The 25768-nt window shown below is 48.3% G+C and overlaps 1 pseudogene; it reads left to right on the top strand.

Moving 5' to 3' along the window:
• Positions 1–1735: 1735 nt before the first annotated feature.
• On the top strand, positions 1736–2725 carry LOC116560401 (annotated as a pseudogene).
• Positions 2726–25768: the final 23043 nt, after the last annotated feature.

The following is a 25768-nucleotide window of genomic DNA, read 5'->3' as shown; positions in this document are numbered from 1 at the left end:
ATAAAGAAACCAAGCAGTCTCTTAGAGCAAAATATAAGCATCTTGAATTTCTGCAGAATCAAATATGGGTCACGGATCCTGCTCTGAAGGTACCATACTTCCAGCTAATTCTTGACCTTCTATGTTAAACTCCATGCTCTGAAACAATCTCTCCAGGAATTTTATAGCCAGTCCCTGCAGACTGTAGGGAGAGTGCTCTACACGCGGGGCTGGGCTCAGGTACCGTGAGGGCAGCCAGGTCTGCCCCTGACTTGCCAGAGCCACCTCCCATCCCCTGGCATCCTCTCCACAGAACCTCATATTACCCGTCTGTCTCCTCTTTTACTTCCTGTACTTGGGAAGATGACAAAAATAATTGATCCTAAAGTATTATTTGTATGTGTGTTACTTACAGGGGGAACCTCGAAAGTGAAAAAGGGAATTACAGGACTGTATGTTAGGTTATGTCAGGGATCTTTTCATTGCAAGAGACAGAAACTTACTCAAGTTGGCTTAAGTTTTTAAAAAGGGAGGAGAGGACGTCTTATCAGGAAACTGGAGTTCACATGAAACTTGACTGCAGATAGTATAGTGTGGCCTCAAGGGAACTGGAAAGTTCTCAGGCAGCTACTCCCTCCAACTCTTCCTCACTCTCTGGAGTTCCATGTTTCTCATCTCTCCTGCCTGTGACCACCTTAATCTTTTCTCTCAGCAGACAGCTCTCTTCACTCAGCTGCTGGCCGGCACATGGTCTCAGAAAATGGCTGCCCTAACATGGCGGCCCCCACACCTTGTGACTGTGACTTTTAAGTCCAGCACCAACTAGCTAGACTTTCTGTGTCCTCCAGTTCCTGAGAGGGAGGATCTGGCTCATGTAGCGTACAGGTGATTCCACTGGGGTCAGCTGACCATATCTGGCTCAGTCAGCCATGGTGTCGCTAGTGTTGGGCCAGTTAGTTTCTCTCGAAGACCAGCATGGTTGGTGTATTATGCAGGATTTGGTTGAGCTGCATGTAGCAGAATATCCAAAATAATAGCAGCTTAAAAATATGAATTTTTATGATGGAGCACGGTGGCTCAGTCGTGTAATCCCAGCACTTTGGGAGGCTGAGGCGGGCAGATGGATCACCTGAGGTCAGGAGTTTGAGACCAGACTGGCCAATATGGTGAAAACCTGTCTCTACTAAAAATACAAAAATTAGCCGGGAGTGGTGGTGGACACCTGTAATCCCAGCTACTCAGGAGGTTGAGGCAGGAGAATTGCTTGAACCCAGGAGCTGGAGGTTGTAGTAAGCTGAGGCTCTGCCACTGCACTCTAGCCTGGGTGACAAGAATGAAACTCCATCTCAAAAAAAAAAAAAAAAGTATATACACACACACACACACACACACACACACACACACAATATATATATATATATATGTATATATATGTAAATTTTTTTCTTTCTCATGTAAGAGGTGAGCAGTCCAGGACTACTATGGTGGCCCCTTGATCACAACCTGGGTATGCAGCTTCCATCCTCAAGGTCACCTAGTGATTCAAGATGGCTGCTGAAGCTCCAGTCATTACATCACATGGAGTTGCAGGCTGGAAGGAGGAAAGAAAGATATAAGCTCCTCCACTCCCTGCTGTCATCTCCCATGAAGCAGCCTTATTAGGAGTCCTACAGAACACCCGCACTTATCTCGTTGCTAGAACCTAGTCACAGAGGTTGTGCACACTTAGCTGTAAGAAAGTCTGAGAAATAGAGGCAGCAGCAACGTGGAGGAAACGGGAGTGAACCAAGAGCTTAGTGACCAACGTGAGCCTCCTCAACAAGCCCAAGAGTGAGATGACCCCGGAGGAGCTGTGGAAGTGAGAGTAGGAGGAATTTAACACGAGTCCCCTCTCTGTGCTCACTCAGTCTGTCAAGAACAACACCCAAGTGCTCATCAACTGCCACGACAATGAGAAACTCCTGGGCCATGTGAAGGCCTTCGACAGGCACTGCAACATGGTGCTGGAGAACGTGAAGGAGATGTGGACTTGGTACCCAAGAGCGGCAAGGGCAAGAAGAAGTCCAACAAAGGTCAGCAAAGACCGGTCAACAAAGACCGCTGCATCTCCAAGATGTTCCTGCGCGGCGACTCAGTCATCGTGGTCCTGCAGCGCCCGCTCATCGCAGGCAAGTAGGAGCCACCTGTTCCTATCAGTCAACAGAACTCACTCCCCTGTCCTACGAAGACCGCTGGTGTTAAGATTTTTAAACTTTTTTGTCTAAAAGAAAAAAAAAAAAAAAAAAAAGAAGAAGAAGAAAGAAAAAGAAAGTCTGAGAAATGAAGGTTTTTTTGTTTGTTTTTGTTTTTTAGCAAGACACATTGTCACCCAGAATATAATCAGGGTCCTTCTACCGAAACAAAGAATCAAGAATGGATGTTGAGGAATGCTCAGAGTCTAAGCCAGGGTTGGGAGGAAATGAAGGACACTTCCAGTTATGTTTTAATGTTTTCTTTTTTTATAAGAAGGCCATGTTGCTTTGGAAATTTAAAATGTAAAAGAATCATTTTGGAAAAAATAAGAGATATTCTGGAGAAGAGAGATCAGCACATACCCTATAGGCATAGTTTCTGAAAGTGGAACTTCAGGCATCAGACACACGGTATTTTAGAAGAGGGAGCAGAAACCTTGCCAGAGGCCCTCAAGTCAATGCACATGAACACATGGGGCTAGGGCACTCTGCCTGTGGGGTAACCCTGCTTCACAAAGAGCAGTTAAAAAAGAAAAAAAAAAAGCCTACCCAGGTTGTGAGAGTTCTGTAGGCATGGATGCTCATCCCTCCTACACTTAAAGCCAAATACATGTTTTAATACATGCTAGTTTTGGCCAGGTGCAGTGGTTCATGCCTGTAACCCCAGCACTTTGGGAGGCTGAGGCAGGAGGATTGCTTGAGCTCAGGAATTCAAGACCAGCCTGGGCAAAATAGGGAGACCCCATCTCTACAAAAAAATTTAAAAATTAGCTGGGTGTGGTGGCACACAGCTGTAGTCCCAGCTACTCGGGAGGCTGAGGTGGGAGGATCATTTGGGCCCAGGAGGTCAAGGCTGCAGTGAGCCATGATCACACCACTGCACTCCAGCTTGGTAACACAATGGGACCCTGTCTCAAAAAACAAAACAAAACAAAAAAACCCAAAACAGAAACATACGAACAAACAAACTCATGCTAATCTCCATGTCTGTCTACCTTTTCTTCTCCACTTCACAGGGCCACTCACGGAGGGAAACAGGAATTTTGCTATCCGCTAGAATGCATTTCTCTCTCCTCACCACAGTCACTCCCTATGCAACTACCTGAGAACCCTTTCAAAAATGCAAAGCAGGGGGCTGGGGGAGGAAGAGCATTAGGAGAAATATCTAATGTAGATGACAGGTTGATGGGTGCAGCAAACCGCCATGGCACGTGTATACCTATGTAACAAACCTGGACATTCTGCACTTGTACCCCAGAACTTAAAGTATAATAATAATAATAAAGAACGCAAAGCAAACCTGTTCCTCCACTGTTTAAACCCGTCTCAGATTCCCTGACCAAGGCAGGCAAACTCCCTCCTCATAGGGCCCCCCCTAATTTCCAGTCCTGCTTTCTGCCAGCTCCTCTGTCTCTTCCTCCTCCCCAGATCTAGCCTCTAAGAAGCTTCTGCTCTGGGGGATGCCCTGCCCTCCATTGTCTACCTAGGAAACTCCTACTTTCCCTTTAATGGCCCACTCAAACCACCTCCTCTGTGAAGCCTTCCTTGATTGCCTAAAGGCATGGGCCCCTTTTTCTTTCTTTTGTGTTCCTGTGACACTTCATGACCATCTCTGCCAGCAGGTCTGTCTTTTCCATCAGAGCAAGAACTCTTCCAGGGTAGAAACTAGGCCTGATATTTTGTCTGTGCCTCAATGCCAAGCACAGAGCCTGGCATGAATTAGGTGCCTAGTATAAGGCAGTTATAAGGCAATAGAGCATAATGGTTGAGAGCATAAACTCTGGTGCTACCCCTCCTGAGTTCAAGGCCAGGCTCTGCTACTTACTTAACATTTATGTGCTTCAGTTTCCCCATTTGTAAGATGGGGATAAAGGTATTCCTACCCCATAAGTTTCTGTTGAAGACTCAATGAAGGAATATATGCGAAAGGTTCATCACTTATTACTTGAAATCTCTTATCCTGATTACTTCTGAATACAGTGCTGGTGTCGCAGAAGGGGCACCTGGAACCCCGCCCCTCACCAGCTCAAGGGCTTTGGTCAGACGAGACTACTTCCCTGACAGATGTAGGTTGACATTATTTTAAAATATGCTGTGCATTTCATCTTCCTGAAGAAACTCAGGCAGGTTACAAAAGACCATCTCTTTGCTGGAAGGACCTTGCATAATTCCTTGGCCCTAGTCCATTTGCAGGGAGCACATTTAGTAACCAAACAGAGTGTTGGAAATGGGTTGCCTGGAAAGGGTTAACCGCAGAGCTTTAGAAGGAGTTGGGCTCTGGGGAAATAGAGATTTCTAGGGATGGTGGAAGACATGGCCTCCCTGCCCTCTGGGACCCTGAGAGGCGTCACCATGGTGATGCAGAGTGCGGTCCGCTTTGCGTGTATTTGGGGATTTTTGTTTCTTGTGTTCTGGTAAGGGTCAGTTGAGCTAGGTTATGAAGAAATGAGGTACAGAGAAAGGGAAATGCTTTCTCCAGTCAGGGTAGCAGGGGAAGTTACTGGAAAAGCAAGGACTAGAACTTGTAAGTTAACTTATTAAACAATATTTATGGAGCCCACTCTATGCCAGGCCCAATTCTAGGTACGGAGGACTTGTCAAAGAGCAAAGCAGGCAGTGTCTCTGGTCTAATGCAAGGTCTAATGGGGACAACAGGCAGGAATCAAGGAAGCAAGTACATATGTGGCATATTTCACCAATCCCAAGATGCCCCTCCCTTTTTTCATATTTTAAAATGTCTGAAATCAAGGTGGATGCGTGTTACATTCAGTGATATGTCTTGAGAACATTTTCTTCTCTCATAGCGATATGTAAAATAATGCTATGCCTTACGCCTGATGGCATCTGAGATTTAATAAGATAGAGTAATATGATTCAAGTGATGGCATTCTCACCTCCTTAATGCTGATTTATTTTCTATCCAAGCAACTTACAGTAGAAACTCCTGCCTGAAATGGATAATTTCTCTGACTGATTTATTTCTGGGACTTCTTTAGAAATTCATGGTTCTTTCAGTTATATTTCTGTGAATCCACTTTTCTTTGGAACCAACAAGGACGCTGCCTGTATCAGTAAGGAATTTATTTGGCTACAAATAGGAGAAAATCAGAAGCACAATGATTGACACTGAGGCTGGCACGGCTCCTCATCAGGCACCCAGTCTGCTTTTTTCATTCTACTCTACCATCCTCGGTGCAGGACTTTAGTCCTCATGGTCACAAGATGGCTGCTGTACTTCCTAGTCTCACATCCATGTTCCAGGCAGGAACAGGGAGGATGGACAAAAGGTATGCCAGTCCCCTGACTCCTTTTTTAAAAAATTGGGAAAACAAGCTTTCCCAGAAGCGTCACTAGCCTGAACTTGCCTATTTCTCACAGTCCGTGTGGTGTCACACAATCACCTCTAGCTAGAAGATGCCTACGGAAAAGGGGGTTGTCGGAGTGAAGATGAGGAGCCAACGGTGTCTGCTCTGCTGAAGAAATAGAACAATGCAGTTGTCGTCAGTGCATTGCATGCGTGTGATGGGATTTGTAGTGCAATCAGAGGGAGGAGGGGATGCCGTTCCTGTTCCTGAAGGGAAATCACTACATGGATTTGCCTCACCTGAAAATGTGACAGAGCCAAAGAGCAACGTCGTGACAGAACCTGGGCATCTTCATGCGTGTCTCCACATACCCAGCCACGTGGAGGAAGAGGGTGATCCCACGGGCGCCGCCATGTTGCTACCCACTTTCTAACTTCCAAATAAGAGGGAAATGAATATTCCAGACCAGGGAGTCCGCCCCCAGCTCTTGGAGCTGAGCTTCAATTCTTCCCAGAGACTCTGAAACGACTCCGTCAAAAAGTGGAGCAGCTCACGAGGGACCAAAACTGCCAGGCCAGAAGATGGACAGTCTCAGCCAGACGCACGTGTCCTGAGGGCAGGATGTAAGTCTTGGGCTGAGGCCCAGCCAGGATCTCACACTGAGGGGAGCAAGGAGGAGGACTGGTCAGCAGAGGGACACTTTCAGGGGTTGGCTGTTAGGGGAGCAAGTGCATTAACTAAGGTGTTGGTCTTTGACAATTTTTTTTTTTTTTTGAGACAGAGTGTCACTCTGTCGCCCAGCCTAGAGTGCAGTGGCACGATCTTGGCTCACTGCAAGGGTTCAAGCACTTCTCCTGCCTCAGCCTCCCAAGTAGCTGGGATTGCAGGCATGTGCCACCACACCCAGCTAATTTTGTATTTTTAGTCGAGACAGGGTTTTACCTTGTTAGTCAAGCTGGTCTCAAACTCTTGACCTCATGATCCGCCCACCTTGGCCTCCCAAAGTGGTGAAATTACAGGTGTGAGCCACTGTGCCTGGCTAACAACCTTTGTTACCGGTCTGATGGTCTTCTTTTCCCATCTATCTTTTCATTCTAGGCTTGTCAACTAATATACCAATATAATTCCTTTTGGAAATGGCTGAAAAACTATACACATTTACAGAATTTATTGGGAGCTACAGTGGTAGATTGCAAAAATAGCCACAATCCTTCACTGCGTCTGTATGTTTACCCCTAAGCTAAATGACTCTGTGCCCCTCCTCTCCGTTGTGCCCCTTCTTTCATTGGGGATGCTCTAGGGACTCACTCTGGCCAGTAGAATGCAGTGGACCTTGTTTGTACAGTTCTGAAGCTCTTGCCTACTTCTCTCTCTGGAAACTCGTGTAAACAAGCCTGGGCTAGTCTGCTGGAGAATGAGAAGCACAGAGAAGCTGCCCCTGCTGAGGCTGTCCTAGTCTAGCCAGGCCCCAGCCCACCAGGCAGCTGGCCTTGAGCATGAGCAAGCTGGCAGAACTATGCTGGACTGCAGCATTGTGAGCTAAAGAATGGTTGTTTTGAGCCCCTAAGTTTAGGGAAGATTTGTTAAATAGGAAGAGCTGACTGATGGACTTACTATGCTCTGGACACTGACTAGGAACTTGATGTAATAGTCATTTCTTTTAGCTATATTTCTACTGGTCAGTGTGCATAGTATGTGCTCAGGGAAGAAATAGCTCAGGCTGCTTCTGCGTGTGCTCTCCTTCTGGCTGAATTTCTGTATAGTCAATTGCTCTAAAGAGCTTTCAGGCACTGACAAAAAGACCAGAATGTTCTGTGATAATCTCTGAACATTCCTCATGCTCTAGTCCCTTAAAAGTGTGTGGGATTGCCGGGCACGGTGGCTCATGCCTGTAATCCCAGTACTTTGGGAGGCTGAGGCGGGCGGACCACCTGATGTTGGGAGTTCAAGACCAGCCTGACCGACATGGAGAAACCCGTCTCTACTGAAATTACAAAATTAGCTGGGCATGGAGGTGCATGCCTGTAATCCCAGCTACTTGGGAGGCTGAGGCAGGAGAATCACTTGAACCTGGGAGGTAGAGGTTGTGGTGAGCTGAGATGGTGCCATTGTGCTCCAGCCTGGGCAACAAGAACAAAACTCCATCTCAAAAAAAAAAATTAAAAAGTGTGTGGGATTAGGGAGGCGGTGCTCTCGTTGGAATCCATCCTACTTTTCAACCTGCAGAGATTCAATCTGGTGAAGTATCTTGCTGTTTTTAAGTATATGTAGATTTCTAGATGCCAGGAACCAAGGGATGATCCTTTCGTGCCACTCACCAGACAGTCCTAGGGCACTGAGGGGGGGAAGGCATGGCACTAGATGCTTTCTCCATAGTATGAAATGGGAGTCTACAGTCACCAAAGCAGGGACCATGATAGGTGCCAAGCTAGGGCAACCTCACGCCAAGGAGGAAGGAATGACCTCAGGCTGGTGGCACTATCTACCTGGATAGCTGCACTCCAGTGTGGACAGCCCCACTCCGGATCTTACTGTGGGCTGCAGACACAGTTTGCCATAGCCCCTTGGGGTAACAGACACTTATTCAAAGTCATGGTGCCTGCCAAAACTTTAAATGTAAAATTACAAATCATTAAGGGTAATATGATACAAATGGCAATAGAAGCCTTGGTAGCATTTTACTTTGATTTCATTTTTGCTTGCCTTTCACTGAAACTTTAGCCTTGTCTAAAGTTGCTGCTGGGGCACTTCATTCGCACACCGTTGACCCTTTTGCCGCGGCACTCAAGGAGCACGAGAGTGGAGGCCAAGGAGACCCCCCCACACAAATATGGTTATCTCCCAGAAATCCAGATTTAACTTTTTCAACATGGGTTTCTCCATTTACCCTTTGGGAAGTGTAGGGAAATGTTAAATTTTCTTTGAGAAGTGGAAGTCAATATTAGCCATTAATCCAAAAAGCATCCTTCATGAAATGCTTAAGGAAGGCATGTAAGAATCCAATTGACTGAGTTTATTTACTACCTATGGGCTTTGGCTAGAGGAAGGAAGACTAGTAAATAACTTGGGCCTTAAACAATCTGAACCCAAATGTTTTGTCCTTTCTTCCCAAGGGACCTGGGAAGGTTGGAAACTGGTCATTTCTCAACTACTTCCCTTTACAGCCTCTGAGAGGTAGATGGTACTGAATATCTGTTTCAATGGAGCAAAACCAATATATATATACACACACACATATATGTGTATATATATGTATATATGTATGTAGTAAGCAGAGATCATGCCACTGCACTCCAGCCTGGGTGACCAGAGTGAGACTCATAGACACACACACACACACACACACACACACACACACATACATGTGTGTGTTTATATATACACACATATACATTTGAGATGGAGTCTTACTCTGGTCACCCAGACTGGAGTGCAGTGGCATGATCTCTGCTCACTACACCCTCTGCTTCCCGGGTTCAGGTGATTCTTCTGCCTCAGCCTTCCGAGTAGCTGGAACTACAGGCATCCACCACCATGCTTGGCTAATTTTTGTATTTTTAGTAGAGATGGGGCTTCACCATATTGGCCAGGCTTGTCTCGAACTCCTGACCTCAAGTGATTCGCCTGCCTCAGCCTCCCTGTGTGCTGGGATTACAGGCTTGAGCCACTGAGCCTGGCTGAAAAAATACAGAAGTGTTAACACACTCTTGAAGTGTTTTATATCAAACTTCTTACAAGGAAGGAGCTCAGATCCGTTAACCACTCCATCGCCGAGAGAAGCCCCTACCCAAAGACAGTTAATGTCTCTAAGGGTGACTGATGAGGGGATTTCTGATGAAGGATTCCAGAGTTTTCAAGTTGAAGTCTTGGGCTATGTGGATCTCACTTCATCTTGCTTTCTTTCAGCTCCCCTGTGGCTACCTATTTCCAAGGAGTTCTGTGTTCATAATGACAAGGAAAACCCAGAGGCTTAAAATAGAGCTCATTTCCCAGAATCTCAGGTACTCAGAGGAGAGAGGGGTGGGGACTTCTTGGACACGAGCTTACATTAGCTGATGAAACACAGCTGCCTGTGCCCCACACCTCTGTCCACCTAATGATGACAGGGAAGGAAGCTTGTTTTGCTGGAAAATACCGCAGAGGTTTTTGCCTCATTTTCATGGGGAGGGCTGAAGCTTCCACCCTCTGGCAACATGGGCCTGACCCAAATGAATCTGTGGCTGGGACTAGCTTTTTCTAATGAAAGTTCTCAGTCAATTCCCAGCCATGAGAGCTGTGGTAGATCTATAGCCTCATCACTCTCATTTTGATGGGTGTGTTACCTGAGCACTTGGGGTCATCTGTGAGCAAAGTTTGCTAGCCCAGGCATCTCCTCCCGAGACAGCGGGCTTCTGAAGCACACTTCACTTGGTATGAAACTTCTCATTTTAAAGGAAGCTTTATAACATGGCCTGATGATCCTGAGTTCATCATATACAACCCAAGAGCAAGGCGATCCTAGCTATTAACACTAGGCTTGTGTTCACAGGCAGCCATGGTGGTACACACCTGTAATCCCAGCTACTTGGGAGGCTAAAGTGGGAGGATCACTGGAGCCCATGAGTTTGAGTCCTGGGCAACATAGTGAGACTCTCTCCCTAAACACCCCCACCCCCCAACTGCCAACACACACAATCCCCACTGTTCACAGCATAGCACAGGACATCTCCTTCCTTAGCTTCTTTGCTTGGGGATGGTGACCCAAGGAAATAATAACAGCAAGCATTATGGATTAGTTCTTTATTACTGTGCAATAAATCACCCCAAAATGAAGCCACTTTACAATAAAACACTTGGCCAGGTGCGGTGGCTCACACCTGTAATACCAACACTTTGGAAGGCCAAAGCGGGTGGATCACTTGAGATCAGGAGGTCGAAACCAGCCTGGCTAACATGGTAAAACCCCGTCTCTACTAATAACACAAAAATTAGCCGGGTATGGTAGTGCACACCTGTAATCCTAGTTACTCGGGAGGCTGAGGCAGGAAAATTGCTTGAACCCAGGAGGTGGAGGTTGCAGTGAGCTCATATCATGCCACCACTCCAGCCTGGGCAACAAGTGAGAAACTCTGTCTCAAAAAAAAATTTTTTTTAATAAAAACACTTACTATCTCACACCATTTCTGTGGGTCAGAACTTCAGGGGTGACTTAGTTTGACAGTTCTCGGGGTCTCTTATGAGGCTGCAGACATCTGAGAGCTTGACTGGGGCTGGAAGGTTTGCTTTCCAGAGGCTCCCCACATGACTGACAAGTTGGTGCTGGCTACTGGGAGGAGGCCTCAGCTTCTAGGCCATGTGAAGGTATTACTTTAAAAATTGAAAACATATATTATACTCACAGATATGTGCTAGAGAGATCTAAAATTCCCCCTACCTTTGTAATTTTGTCTGTTCTTCTGAATGTCCCCACCTGCTTCCCCTGGGTACCCATTCATCTTCACTGAGACACGTGTCCATGCTCCTCAGGGTCAGGTGCCTCAGTTTCTAGTGCCTGCAACCCTAAGTCCTTGCCCCTCTCCTCTTCCCCAGTTGCTCAGGACCTGGCCCAGCATGACACACACAAAAGGCACTCAACATGAAGAGAACTGAATAGAACCACTCTCCACCATAGTGCATTCCACGGTGAGGATGTAAGCCTGACCTTGAAGAGAACTGTACTCAGAGTGAGCAAAAACATGGATTTCAATTGTCCTAGTTTGATCTCTCCAAAATGAACTAATAACATCAGGGGGGCAGAGAGTGATGGGCAGTGAGGATGAAGAAATAGGAGCAGAAACTCCAACCATTTCTTTTCTAAGCTGGGTCGGGGCCTTCACTACACCTGGAAGTCCCTGACCTAGCTTAGAAAAGGGGGAGCCTCCCCCAGGCAGAGCAGACATAGCTGAAGATGGCTGGCCACCCTCAAACACAGCCCTGAAGGCTGACCTGCAGCTCCCCAGAATGGAGAAACTCCTGGCAGAGCGGGAGGGGCACAGAGTGGAACAAAACCTTTCACTTAAAAATGGCAGTGTGCTCTTGCCACCCAGCTTACTCCCCAGCGGTTCATCTCTGCACATGCAAGAAGGGGGGAGGAAGAAAAAGAGGAAGGAGAGGGCATTTCCACACACAGATTAGGTTGCCAAATAACTGCTCTAAGATGCCTCTTCTCCTTGGGTCTTCTGGACGATACGGCCCTGTGCTTGTTCGGAAAACACCACCTTCTCATGTGCCACTCACTCCCACTGGGGAAAGCACTTCCTCCCTGCTCTGCTTCCCATATCTACTCTCTCGGGGCAGAGCACTGTCCTCACTGTTCCCCACTTTAGCCATGCTGCTTCCTCTTTGTTTTGTTTTGTTTTGAGGCAGAGTCTTGCTCTGTCACCTGGGCTGGAGTGCAATGGCATGATCATGGCTCACTACAGCCTCAACCCCCCAGGCTCAAGTAATCCTCCTGCCTCAGCCACCTGAGTACTTGGGACTACGAGTGCATACCACCATGCCTTGCTATTTTTTATTTTTGGTAGAGACAGGGTCTCACTATGTTGCCCTGCCTGGTCTTGAATTCTGAGGCCCAAGCAATCCTCCTGTCTTGGCCTTCCAAAGTGCTAGGATTACAGATGAGAGCCACTGTGCCTGGCTGGTTCCTCTTTCAAGGCCTGAGTAAGTTGGGACTCCTTTGTTTGCCCAGGACAGAACCACACTGCACTCTAGCTTATGCTAGAAAAGGAAGCTATGGATACACAGTTACCAAATGATCCAGGAAATTCCACTTCTAGGTCTATACCCCCCAAAATTGAAAACAGGTATTCAAATTCTTGTACATGAATGTTCACAGTGGCATAATTCATAATAGCTAAAGGCAGAAACAACCCAAATGCTCATCAACTAATGAATGGGTAAACAAAAGGTGGTGTATCTACGCAGTGGAATAGTATCCAGCCCCAAGAAAGAATGATATACTTAAACATTCGACAATGTTAACGAAGCCTGAAAACATTATGCTAAGTGAAAGAATCCAGATGCAAAAGGTTACATATTTTATGATTCCATTTATATGAAACTTCCAGAGTTGGTAAAGCCACATTGCAGAAGAAGTGCAGCCATAAAGACAGAATGCTGACTAGTGGTTGCCAGGAGTTGATGGGAGGGGGAAAGAGGAAGCGATTGCTTAATGAGTATGGGGTTTCCTTTAAGAATGATGAAAACATCTTCAACCGGGTAGAGGTGGTGGTTGCACCGCCTTGTGAATGTAAGTGCCACTGAACTGCACACTTTAAAATGGTTAATGATTAATTTTGTGTTATGTGAATAAAAAGAAATCGGCCAGGTGCAGTAGTTCATGCCTGTAATCCCAGCACTTTGGGAGGCCCAGGCAGGTGGATCACTTGAGGTCAGGAGTTCGAGACCAACCTAATCAACATAGTGAAACCTCATCTCTACTAAAATGCAAAAAATTAGCTGAGTGTGGTGGCGGGTGCCTGTAATCCCAGCTATTCAGAAAGCTGAGGCAGGAGAATCACTTGAACCCAGGAGGTGGAGGTTGCAGTGAGCCAAGACTGCGCCACTGCACTCCAGCCTTGGTGACAGAGAGAGACTCCATCTCAAAAAAAAAAAAAAAAAAGAAAAAGAAAAAAAATCCAATGCTTTTTTTTGTTAGTCTGTGTTTCAGACGGGGACAGGGTCTCACTATGTTGCTCGGGCTGGGCTCAAGCAATCCTCCCACCTCAGCCATCCTCTCCCCAAAACTCTACTTCCCACCCCCAGACAGAGAAACTGCTGGCATGCATGCCAATGCCTGGCTCTTTTTGCTTTTTCCTTTTCAATGCTTAAAAAATAAAATCGAATGAAAATTTGGCAGGGGGGAAGAAGTATGGGCTCGCATGTAACTGCAAAGTCCAGGACGAATCCTGCCGACTTGAGACATGGCTGTATCCTGCGGCTCAGCAGTGTTGTCAGGGTTTTGTCTCCATCCCCACAGTCCTTGTGTGTGGGAGGAGAGGGACACTGCCAGTTCTGGTGTCACATGAGGCTGAGTAAAGAAGAGAGGAAGCTGCTTCCTGGAGTGGGTCATGTGGACATGCAGATATAGACACATCCTTGGTCCAATCTCCAGAGACTCCAGGGTATGGAGTCCTCTGAGTGATCTGGCTCAAGCTACGTAGTCACCTCTGTGGCTAGCCCACGCTGGAGTGAGAGGCAAAGTGTGAGGTCAACACCACCCAAATCTCATGGACCGAATGGTCTCTAAGGAATGAGGAAAGGTGATTCCCAGGAGGAAAGAATGCTGGGTAGCAAAATGAATCCTCCATAGAGGCTTTGCTGGCCTTTCTTGCCCTCTGCCCAGGAAGAGCCTCCCTTCTTTCCCTACCACATGCAAAGCCTCCACTCCCTCCTTAAGCATCCCTGCCCAATTGGACCTTCCTGGGCAGCACAACTACACTCAGGAGCAGAGACCCAATCCTGGAGGTCGTTGTGTTAATTTTGTTTTCCAGAGAGCAACTTGGTACTGCACTGAATTCTGATTGTTCTTATTCTTTAACTCTGCATGGATGCTCTTAGGAATATGTTCTAAAGAAAAATTCAGCAAGATGCAAAGGTTTATGCACATGAGGATGACCTTGGGTAACCATTTATCAACTGGGAAACAACATAAATGGGCATCAACAGGGGAGGGGTTGGCCAGGTGCAGTGGCTCACACCTTTGAGCTAGGAGTTTGAGGCCAGACTGGACAACATAATGAGATATCATCTCTACAAAAATTTAAAAAATAGCCAGATGTGGCCAGGTGTGGTGGCTGACGCCTATAATCCCAGCACTTTGGGAGGCCGAGGCAGGTGGATCACCTGAGGTCAGGAGTTCGAGACCAGCCTGGCCAACATGGTGAAACCCCCTCTCTACTAAAAATACAAAAATTAGCTGGACATGATGGCATGAACCTGTAATCCCAGCTGCTCTGGAGGTTGAGGCAGGAGAATTTATTGAGCCTGGGAGATGGAGGTTGCAGTGAGCCAAGATCGCACTGTTGCACTCCAGCCTGGACGGCAGAGCAAAACTCTGTCTCAAAAAAAAAAAAAAAAAAAAAATGCCAGATGTGGTGGTGTGTACCTATAGTCACAGCTACTTAGGAGGCTAAGTTGGGAGGACTGTTTGAGTCCAGGAGTTTGAGGCTGGACCACTGCACTCCAGCTTGGGAAAGAGAGTGAGACTTTGTCTCTAAAAACAAACAACAACAAAAACCAGTAAGTGGGGGTTAAATAAATTATGATGAAGACAAATGAAAAATTACCATGCAGCTATTTCAAAGGATAATTCATATCTGTATTTATTGACAGTGAGATTTAATTAAAAAATAATATAAGAACCAAATATATCCTCATTAGTATAGTGGTAAATTAATTTTTTTTAAAAAAAGGCCAGGCGGTGGTTCATGCCTGTAATCCCAGCACTTTGGGAGGCCGAGGGGGGTGGATCACCTGAGGTCAGGAGTTAGAGACCAGCTTGACCAACATGGTGAAACCCTGTCCCTGCTAAAAATACAAAAATTAGCCAGGTGTGGTGGCATGTACCTGTAATCCCAGCTACTCAGGAGGCTGAGGTAGGAGAATTGCTTGAACCCAGGAGGCAGGGGTTGCAGTAAACTGAGATTGAGCCACCACGCTCCAGCCTGGGTGACAGAGCAAGACTCTGTCTCAAAAATAAATAAATTAATTAAAATTTAAAAAGTGTTTTAAGTAAAAGCAAATATAGTATGACCCCATCTTTTAAAAACATAATTCTTGTAGCTCAGAGGGAAGACCACAGGGTTTGGTCTCTCTATAGACTTAATGTAGAGTTTAGTGCTCAAAATTAATACAAAATAAATTCCATTATTTAATCACATACTTGGAAGAACATTAAAAGGACTCTGGTCATAGCCACGTTAGCTCATCTCAGAAGCCCCTTCTTCCACACCTGATTATCTAGAGAGCCTCAAATGTGCTAACATCTGAAAACTCTGCTGAACTCCCGTCCATAAGGCTTTTCCCTGCCTGGATATCTTTCCTTCCCCATTTCGTTCCATTCCTTCCCTGTGCAGATCAGCTGAGCTCCTCTCAGCAAGTCATAATTGTTCTTCTCTGTAGAAGAGAGAAGTGAAGGGAAACCAAATAGGCAAATTCAGGATTTTCTTCAGTAGGCAGGGGCAGGAAGAATGCTGAGAGCATGACCACATTAACAATTTCATCTCACTTAAAAACATGTATCTGTATGCACAGAAAATAGTATGGGAAAAATATACAAAAATGCTACCAGGGATATCACTGGTGGTGTGGTGACAGGTGATTTTTGTTCCCTTCTTTATATTTTTGTCTGAATTTCTTTTTATAGAGCATGTTCTACTTTTATATTCAGAGATTTTTTTTAAGTCATCATACTTCAGCATATTTCTTTTTATTCTTTTTTTCTCAAGATCTAGAAAAAGATAAAGAGAATTGAGATGCACAATCCAATCCTCAACACAGGATAATTTAAAAGACTATTCTTCTGTAGGTTTATCACTTTTACTCTTAACATGCTACTGTGAAAATTCATTTAAAATAAAGTAGCCTGAACACATGATTAAAGACTGAGTTTGCTCCAGGGGCCAAGGTCAGTCCCTCCACAGTAGGAACAGCGTTTCTGCAAACAGTTTCCCTACAAACTCCCCTTCCTCACAGGGAAGCTGACCCATGCACCACGCAGCCTGGCCACTGAAGTGTTGGTGACCCCACGCTGCATGCTGGCATTTCCATAGCCCCCTCAAGTGAGCCTCCAGTGGTTGGAGTGGCCTTGGCTGTGCGTGTGAAGCCAGTGGGAGACCCTGCTCTGCAAACTTGCTGTACGAGAACTCTGAGGTCTGAGCAAGGTAAAAAATCACCCTGCTGCCTGCTTTCCTCTTCCTGCTGGTCCCTCCCAAGCTGCTCTCCCACCTCCCCTGGGACCTCTCTGGCCAGCTCAGCTTTTGTGTTTGGGCCAGGCGGGAAGAAGCACTTGGCCCGACTCCTCACTTGTCAGAAGTCCAGCATTACCAGGGGTCTCTCCTGGTTTCAAGTATTTCCCGGTGCCTTTTCTCGCTCTGTAGTCAAGTTTCTAGCCAGGATTTCTTGGCTCCAGGAAGGATCGAATGCCTGTCTGAGTCTTCTGGGCCTGTGTTTCATTTGCAGCTGCCTGGCCCTATACTGGGTGACAGTCTCAGCTCTCCCCTGGCAGCCCGTCCCCTCCTGCTTGGCCAGCGGGGGAGGCCCTTTGTGTCGCTGTCTTTGTGCTGGGGTGGAAGTGGGGCTTCTAGTTTTCGACCCAAGCCCCGTGTCCTGGGTTTTCTTCAGCTCCAGCCCAGCATCAGAGGTGGCACTCCCTTCCAAGAGCAGGCAATTCCTACCTGTCTGTGAGGCCAACCAAAGACAAGAATGCCAACTGCCAACAGCCCCAGCCCCGAACTGCTTCTAAGTCAGACTGGGACCTGCTCAGTACTTGGCACTTTTTCCTGCTAGAAATTTCCAGCTGCTCTGATCTTTCATATAGGGCTTGGCAAGGCCAAAATGGTCTGGAACCAAACGAATTCAGAAGAACATCAGGCCTAGGCCGGTGGGCGTCTCTCCCTCGGTCTGCTCAGGGACTCCCCAGTCACTTCCTGCCATTGGATTCTTCCATGGTGAGGGCCTGAGGGGGCTGCCAGGCCCTGAAGTCCAAGCTCAGGGAAGTGAGAGCAGTTTACCTCTGACATTGTTGATGTGAGCCAAAGCTGCAGGTTCTGGGAGCCAACTTGGGAGACTGTTCAGGACATGGGTAGAGAAGTGAAGAACTCAGGGACCTTCATATGTCCTCATCACCATAGTGAATTTTCTTTTTTTTTTTTTTTTTTTTTTTGAGACAGAGTCTCGCTCTGTCACCCAGGTTGGAGTGTAGTGGTGCCATCTCAGCTCACTACAACCTCCGCCTCCCAGGTTCAAGTGATTCTCCTGCCTCAGCCACCCAAGTAGCTGGGACTACAGGCACGTGTCACCATGCCCAGCTAATGTTTTGTATTTTTAGTAGAGACAGGGTCTAATTTTTTGTATTTTTAGTGGAGACAGGGTTTCATCATGTTAGCCAGGATAGTCTCCATCTCCTGACATTGTGATCTGCCCTCCTCGGCCTCCCAAAGTGCTGGGATTCCAGGCATGAGCCACAGCAACCATGTGAATGTTAACATGATGTAGACTGACAAAGACATCCTCTTTGAGACTAGAATGTATTTTCTGAGCTCTCCTTTGCTTTTCTTCTGGGTACCGTGACCCACGGTACAGATAAATACATCAGTATTTGTAGCCTATAGAAGGTAACTCAGTGAGTGCTTCCTCTAACACACTTCTTACACTCTAGCGAGTATCCTGTAGGGGAGATAAAACAGGCAGCTGAAAGGTGTCCCGCCTGTGCACCATCCTGCTGGCCTAGCATCTATTTCCAGCCTCCTCTCCCAGGGCTGCTGCAACGCGGAGCTGATTTCTACATTGGAAGTGAGGAGCTGCAGGAAATGCCTCGTGCCGGGGACTGTGGAGGAAAGCCAAGTGCCCTTGTTAGGCTCCTCCTCTGGAGCTAGGGAGTTCCCTGGATGGTGGCGGGAGGAGCTGAGCTTCTGCATCTGCCGCGGGCGGGGCAGCTGCCGATGGCCACTGAGTCTTGGGCTTGACCTTGACCCGTGGGCAACACAGGGAGACTTTCACACGCTTCACCCTCGCATCACTCCACTCAGATGCGCATGGCCCAGCCCCAGCTACAGATGAGGAGACTGAGGCTTGGAGGCTCTCGTACCACCCAAGGTCTCCCAGCAGGTCAAACAGAGAAAGGGGCCAGAGCCACGTGTCCTGACTCCCGGGCTGGGAGAGGCCCTGGCGTGTCCCTCTGGGGGCCGCCATCTGTGACTGCCCAGGAGCCCTGGGGCAGTAGCCTGGCCTCCTGGGCTCAAGGCAGGGAGCAGAGGTGTCAGGGCGGGGTCGGAGCCGAGACCCGCAGAGGGTGGCAGGCGGGCGCTTGGAACGGGAGCCGGGCAGTGCTCCGGCAGGCCCTCCGCCTCGGACGGCCCCGCTCCAGCCTGGCGGGGGCGGCGCCAAGAGGGGCCCAAGGCCCAGGCGGAGGCTCTGGCCGCGGCCATTGGCAGCCGCAGCACCCAGGCGGGAGGGGAAGCGGCCGGCGTCGGGTTACCCGGGACCAGCTGGCCCCGGAGGAGAGGCAGCCGCGGGGTGGGGGTGCATTCCTGGATTCCTGGCCGCGAATGGAAACCAGACCGCAGTTGTATCCAACGCCATCAACAAACATGATGTGTCAAGTGCTGTGCTGGACTTGAGCGGGGGCAAATTGGTAGAGCGGGGGTTCCTGCCCAAACTTTCCTCTAATTGAGGACATAAGAAATCCACCCAGGAGAAGAATGCTGGAGGCACTGGGAAGGAGACAATCAGGCCTGAGAACCATGAAAAACCAAATGTAGAGGGATTCCTGGAAAGGGAAGCCTGTTTTTCCCTAAAGTTATCTGGGAAGCTTCCACAACAGGGCCAGGTGAGGGTGCCTGACCTGCCACCTCCCTCCTGGGCCAGCCACCTGCCCCGGCTGTCCCACTCACCACAGCACCCATGCCCGACCCCACACTGCTGAGCACCCTGCAGCCAACCCTGCCTCCACCCTGCCTGCCCTCCCAAATCCTACCCCAGGCCTCTACTCTCAAGCTCCTCCAAGACCAGGATCCTCACTTTCTTCTTCCAGAAGCCCACCTGCCCCCAGGACACGGCTGCCCTATAGCCCTCACCAGCGGAAGCTCTTTTCTCCCTCCAGCCATGCAGCTCAGGGCCTGAAGCTGTCCTCCTCATCCACCACTGAAGTTTCCAAACAGTTTCTCCTTTCTCTTTCAAAAGACCAGCTTCTTAGGGCAGTGGAACTACTGGATGTGATACTACAATGGTGGATAAATGTCATCATATATTTGTCCAAACTTACAAAGTGTACAACAGCAAAAGAAATGTAAAGTAAGAATAAAGCAGGCCAGGTGTGGTGCCTCATGTCCGTAATCCCAGCACTTTGGGAGGCCGAGGTGGGTGGATCACGAGGTCAGGAGTTCGAGACGAGTTTGACCAACATGGTGAAACCCTGTCTCTACTAAAAATACAAAAATTAGCCGGGCGTGGTGGCACATGTCTGTAGTTCCAGCTACTTGGGAGACTGCAGCAGGAAAATTGCTTGAATCTGGGAGGTGGAAGTTGTAGTGAGCTGAGATCATGCCACTGCACTCCAGCCTGGGTGACAGAGCGAGACTCTATCAAAATAATAAAGGAAGGAAAGAAAGAAAGAAAGAAAGAAAAAGAGAATAAAGCATTCACATCAATGTAAACTATGGACTCTGGGTGATAACAACGTGTCACTTAAGTTCATCAATTGTAACAAATGCTGATGAGTAATGGGGAATGTCGGGGGTGGGGGGGTAGGACACAACACTGCTCCCAGGAGGGGGGATGTATAGAAACTCTGTATTTTCCACTCAATTTTGTGTGGATCTGAAACTACTATAAAAAGTATTATAAATTAAAAATATTTAATTAAAAAAAGCCCAAACACCCCTCCTAATGTCATCTATCACCCTCCGAGTCACTTCCCCATCCCTTGATTATTTTAATATCAAGCTCTTTCTCCTTCCATATCATCATTTTTAGTGACTTCAGCATCTGCTGATGACCCACCCAACACTCTGATCTCTAAGACTATTAATATCCTTAGCCCTCACAGAATATTCCTCCTGCCCCGCCTCAGCCTCCTGGTCAGATCCTAGACCTTGGAACCAAGAATGTCTACACCATCTCTAAAATCTCAGATCCAAAGATCCCTTCACTTGTCAGTCCTCCAGGTCACTTACTTTAGTTCTGGGACTCAGTAGTTTTCCCATCTGGGACCTCTAGTCCATGACTCTCCTGTTTTTTCATGACAACTCTCTGCTTGGGCCTTCGTTCTCAGCCAGCTGAAACTCCATGGCTCCAGCACATGAAATCTCCCTGGCAAACATTCTTACTTTCCTTGCTCTGGTCTCTCTCCATTGTATTCACTGGGCAAAAACCCAGCTGTGGTTAAATCAAACTGTTTACTTCACACCTGCACCCGAGTAGTTGAACACCACTAAAGAAAATCGGCCAGCTCCTCTGGATGGACTCACTTCAAATTTCTGGCCATAAAATTTGAACAGGCATGTGAACTGTTGCACAATCCTACTATGGTTACTTAAAAAATTCCTTTCCCTCTCTGCTCTGCATATTCTCAACACCCCTTCCTCTTTCATTCTCACGGTAACCTCAGACTATCCTTCACAGAGAAAGTAGGTACGATCTATTGCCGGATCTTCCTCCCTCCCTCCAAAGCCTCCAGAATGCCTACAGCTCTGCATTCTCTCTGCCCACCATCCATGGCTGAGCCCTCCATCTGTGCCCGGGGCCCGTCCCCTTTTGCCAGGACAATTATCCCCTTTCTGTTATGTTCATTGGTTTCTTCCTTCCTGCTGGAGCCTTTCCATGGAAGTTAAACAGGACTTTAAAAGCTCTAAAGCCTTAGCCTCATACCCCCTTCTTGCTATTATACAATTTTTCTGCCCCTCTTGAGCGCGACTGTTCCTGAAAGAGTTGTCTGCACACTGACATCTCCACCTCCACACTTCTCACTCTCACTTCCACCCACTCCAGCTGGGCTTTTATCCCTAGCTGTCCGTTTTAATAGCTCTTATCAAGGATGCCAATGACCTACATCTTAAGGTCACATTGGTGGCCAGTTTGCTGTCCCCTATTCATCCAGCCTGTTAGTGGCATTGGATGTGTTTGACCACTCTCTCTGGGGAAGACCGATTTATTGGCCCTATTTCTTGTTATTCCTTGCTCTATGCCTATCCCTTTCGGTTCGACTTTGCAGTCCCTCCCGCTAGAAATAGACTATACTGTACTTTCTTGCCCTTTGACTTTGTGCTTGGCCACATGACCTTTGTTGGCCAATGGAATGTAGGAGGAAGTGACATGGTGCCAGTTCCAAACCTAGGCCTTTAGAGGCATTTTATGTTTCCACCTATTTTTTTTTTGTGCCTATTGTCACCATGGGAGAAAAATGTACCCTAGCTGGCCTGCAGGTACAAGGAGAATGAGGGACATGTGTGCAAAGTAGGCTCAGCTCAACTGCGGCTTGGAGCTGCCCAGCCAACGTCAGCCTCATCTAGCCAACCTCCAGCTGACCCACAGCTATGTGAGTCAAATAAATATTTACTGTTATGCCATTGAGATTTTTGTGGTTGTTTGTTACCTAGCAACAGCAGACTGATACATCCTCTTTCTCAAAATACTTCCTTTACCGAGTAATCACTATTACTTCCTTGTAATCACCATCTTCTGGTTTCCTCCAACTTCATGGGCTGTCTTCCTCAGTCTGCGCTGCTGGCTTTCTCCTACCAGATCTCTAAAGGTTGGAGTGGCATCAGTCTCAGCCATCTTCTACCTTCTTTCTTGACTCTCTCCCTAAGTGGAGTTATTCTGGCGTACTGCTTTGAAGACTACCTACACATGGGTTCTCAAATTTACATCTGAACTCCAGACTCAAAGCTGTCTACATATGTTTACCTGAGGTCTGATAGGTCTTGACATGGCCCAAACACAATTACGGATCCACCTCTGCCCCCAGCATAGGCACCAACCTACCCAGTTAGTCCTGGGCTGGATCATCAGAAGTCTTGTCTACTCCCACCTCCAAAACTGGCCCAGACACCAGTATCACATCTCACCATCTCCATAGCCCCAACTCTGGTTTTTAAAATCTCCTCCTGCCAGGCCTATTGCAATAGTATCTTAACTGTTTTCTTCACTCCCCACCGTCTAACCCTCCAAAGGCTTCCCACTGTCATGAAATAAAACCCACACTTCTTACCTTGATCCATGAGGACTCAACTACCTATGTCCCCAAGACCCCTCTATTTTCCTTGCTCATACTGCTCCAGCTACATTGGCCTTCATGGTGTCTTTTGAGCACAAGGAGCACACTTCAGCCTCAGGGATTTTGTTTTTACTTTCCCTTCTGCTTGCAGCATTCTTCACCAGATCATCACATGGCTGCCTCCTTCCCACTCAAAAGGTCCTAATGCCACCTACTCAAAGAGACCTTCCCTGGCTGAATAAAACAGCACCCATCCACCCACTACACACACATGCACCCACGTGCACACACACAAACACACACCCCTCTACCACAATACTCTAGTTTAGCCTTCTTTTTTGTCTTTTTAAAATTTTATTTGGTAGAGACAAAAGAAGACCCTTGTTGCCCAGGCTGGTTTTGAACTCCTGGCCTCAAGTGATCCTCCTGCCTCGGCCTCCCAAAGTGCTGGGATTACAGGTTTGAGTCATGAGTCTACTCTGCTCTTCCCATTAAAATAAATGCTTGTTGATTGACTGATACTAGAACTGAATAGGGAAGGGATGCAATTGGCTAGATTGTGAACATGAGAACTGATGTCCCAGGAAGGCAACTGCAGATAGGCTGGAGAAGTTAAGATACAGTATACCCAAGGGGCTATAAGGGGCCAGGCTGGCTACAGGAGAGAATTCATGGGGAGTGAGGGAAGAAAATTCTGCATGGTGGAAAGACTTAAATGCCATCACTCCCAATCATCGGAGATCATGGGTGCCCTGAAGGGTAACAGATCAAGGACATGATATGTTGAAATCACAGGTTTTAGTATGATTAGTCAAGTGGAAAGGTATGCATTTCTGAGTGTCCTTAACTATATGCTCTCCCATGGGATCTTAGAATTTTAGAAGACAAAGACATCTAGAAGAATCTGGGATCCCAGAGGAGCCAGAGATTGGTCCCCTTGGGTTCCAGATGAAAGAAAACTCCATTATCAAACCTTTTAGGGACCAATTCTGAGTTCCCGGTTTTGGAAGGTCTCCCTGGGTAATTAAGGATTTGCCAAGCACACAGCCGGCATTCATACACATGTGTTAACGAGCTGGTGCCCCGTGTCCCTGGGCTCCCTTATACCCTCCCCCTACACACACACATACACACACACACACACACACACACACACACACACACACACTGCTTTCACGCACCCAGTGACTGAACACAAGCTTCCCCATACCCCCACCCCACGGTGCATCCCTAACCCAGCTACTTGCCTTCCCAGCCCCCTCCACCCAATTCTATTGTCAGGGCTGAACAAAAGGCCCAAGGCATCCTGGGTTAAAGGATTTTTAACTCTGCCAATCCCAGGAGGCTCCAACACGAAGCCGCTTCCTGCTGGAGAAAAGTGACTGAGACATCTCCCCAGGCGACTGGGGATTTTTTTTTTTCTGGTCTGAAAAACAGAACCTAGCCGCCAGTCAGACACTGCTCCCCCAGGACCCCACCCCGGAGACCTCTCAGCTGTAGAATGGGCCTTGAGGTCTCTTTCCCGATGACTTCTATTTGCAGGCATCAGGCTTGTTGGTTCCCAAGTCCCCCCGACCCACATCAGAACGGACTCTGGCTCTCCTCTCCTCCGGCGCCTCCCCCACCCCGCCCTGTGCCGGAGGCTGCCCCCGGTGCGCGGGCCGTGCCCCCTCTGCCCCTCTGCTCCCTGGAGACGCCGGCAGCGCCCGGGCAAAGCCAGAGCCCAGGCTCGGCCCCTCCGCGGGGCACGCCCGGTTCTGTGCGGCGGCGTCCTTCCCTTTCCTCGGGCACCGGGTCTGAACCTGCCCGGCCAGAAACGGAACCCGTTTTCGGGAGAGGAGCGCCTGCGGGCGTGCTGGCTCCGCGCGCGACTCTCGGGGCGGCGGGGTTCGGGCGTGCGAGTTTCCAGGCGCCTCTGCCCCAGCAGGAGGAGCAGCTGCGGGGGGCCCTGCTGGCGGGGTGCCCTGCTGGCGGGGTGCCCCAGGCCCGGAGGGTTCGGGAACAAAACTGCTTCTGGTGTGAGAGCCCCATTTTGCCCACCTTGGCACTGACGTTAAGCATGCATTTTTTTCCCTGAAGTTTTTTCCGTAGAAGAGATACTGGGTAAATTAGAAACACGTTTGAGAAAGGAGTGAGCGGCGAACGCTGGCATCTAAACAACACAAAAGTGCCCACGCCGGGCCACAAGCCCAGGCGGCCGCCGTCTCGGCGGCGGCGGCGCAGCGCCCCCTGGCGGCCGCACGGGGCCCCACCGAGCCGCCCCCGGCCTGGTCCCCTCACCTCCCCTCACCTCCCACGCCCATGAGCTGGGAGCAGACCTGCTCCACCAAGTCAAAGCAACAATGGGACACCTTGGGAGGAAGGAAGTGAAAAGAGTCCAACGCCAAGGTCCTGGGGGATGCTTTCTGTGGTTTCGTGGCTGGCGCCAAAGTCAAGAACCTAGGGAAGGAGCCAACATAAGAGAAAACCCTTGTTCCATTTTCAATGGATGCCTGAAATTCCACCAATCCAGTATCATCTCTTTACCTGCAGGCTTTGATTCCCTTTAAAATGCAAATGCCTCAAGGAAGGGGAACCCTTAAAACAAGGGCAGATGGCAGGCTTTATCAAGAAATCACCAGTGTCACCAAGGAGACATGAGTATATCATAATGTGTACATATCACATGGTAATGACATTTAATAGCAGCGCCTAATCTTTTTTTCCTATTGTTGGTTGTCCAGGCATCCTTCTGTACTCTGACAAGCAGTGTTTCTTAGGCTGCCCCACCCACAGTGGCCAGATCCTCTAGTTCCGCTGGCTCTAAGTTTTCTTGCCCCTTTGCATCCTAAACCTTTCTCTAATCCTTCTACTTCCCATTCTCACAATCCTGCTCCAGTTGAGGCTCACAGCATTTTATTGCTAGTCCCAATCACTGCAGTAGCCCAGCGGGAGTATCTGGATCCCTTCCATAACACACAGGATCATGGGCAAGTTCAAGGGAGTCTCACAAGATCTTTCTGCACAACACACACCACCACTGAATCTGTCGAGAGGCAGCTGCCTTGTGCTGGGGGTGGGGGTGGGAAGTGGGGGGGGAGGGGCGGGTGGAGAGACTCTCTTCCCAAAGTCAGCAGAGAATCCCTGCTTTCGGCTTCCTGCCATCTATCTGGAATTTCTCTCCTTTTGCCACTCCTCCATCTGGCAGAAGCCAGAAGTAGGGGTGCTGGGTTTCCGAAGGACCCAGATACCCTACCCCAGGCAGGGTATCTCCTGGTTCTCCCCTTTGACCTCTGAATCCTTTTTTCCTGCCTGAAGGG

The sequence above is a fragment of the Sapajus apella genome, unplaced genomic scaffold (genome assembly GCF_009761245.1).
Source record: "Sapajus apella isolate SASKATOON/1434 unplaced genomic scaffold, GSC_monkey_1.0 scaffold26, whole genome shotgun sequence".
In the NCBI taxonomy this organism is placed as follows: Eukaryota; Metazoa; Chordata; class Mammalia; order Primates; family Cebidae; genus Sapajus; species Sapajus apella.
This window is presented reverse-complemented; position numbering and strand designations above follow the sequence as displayed.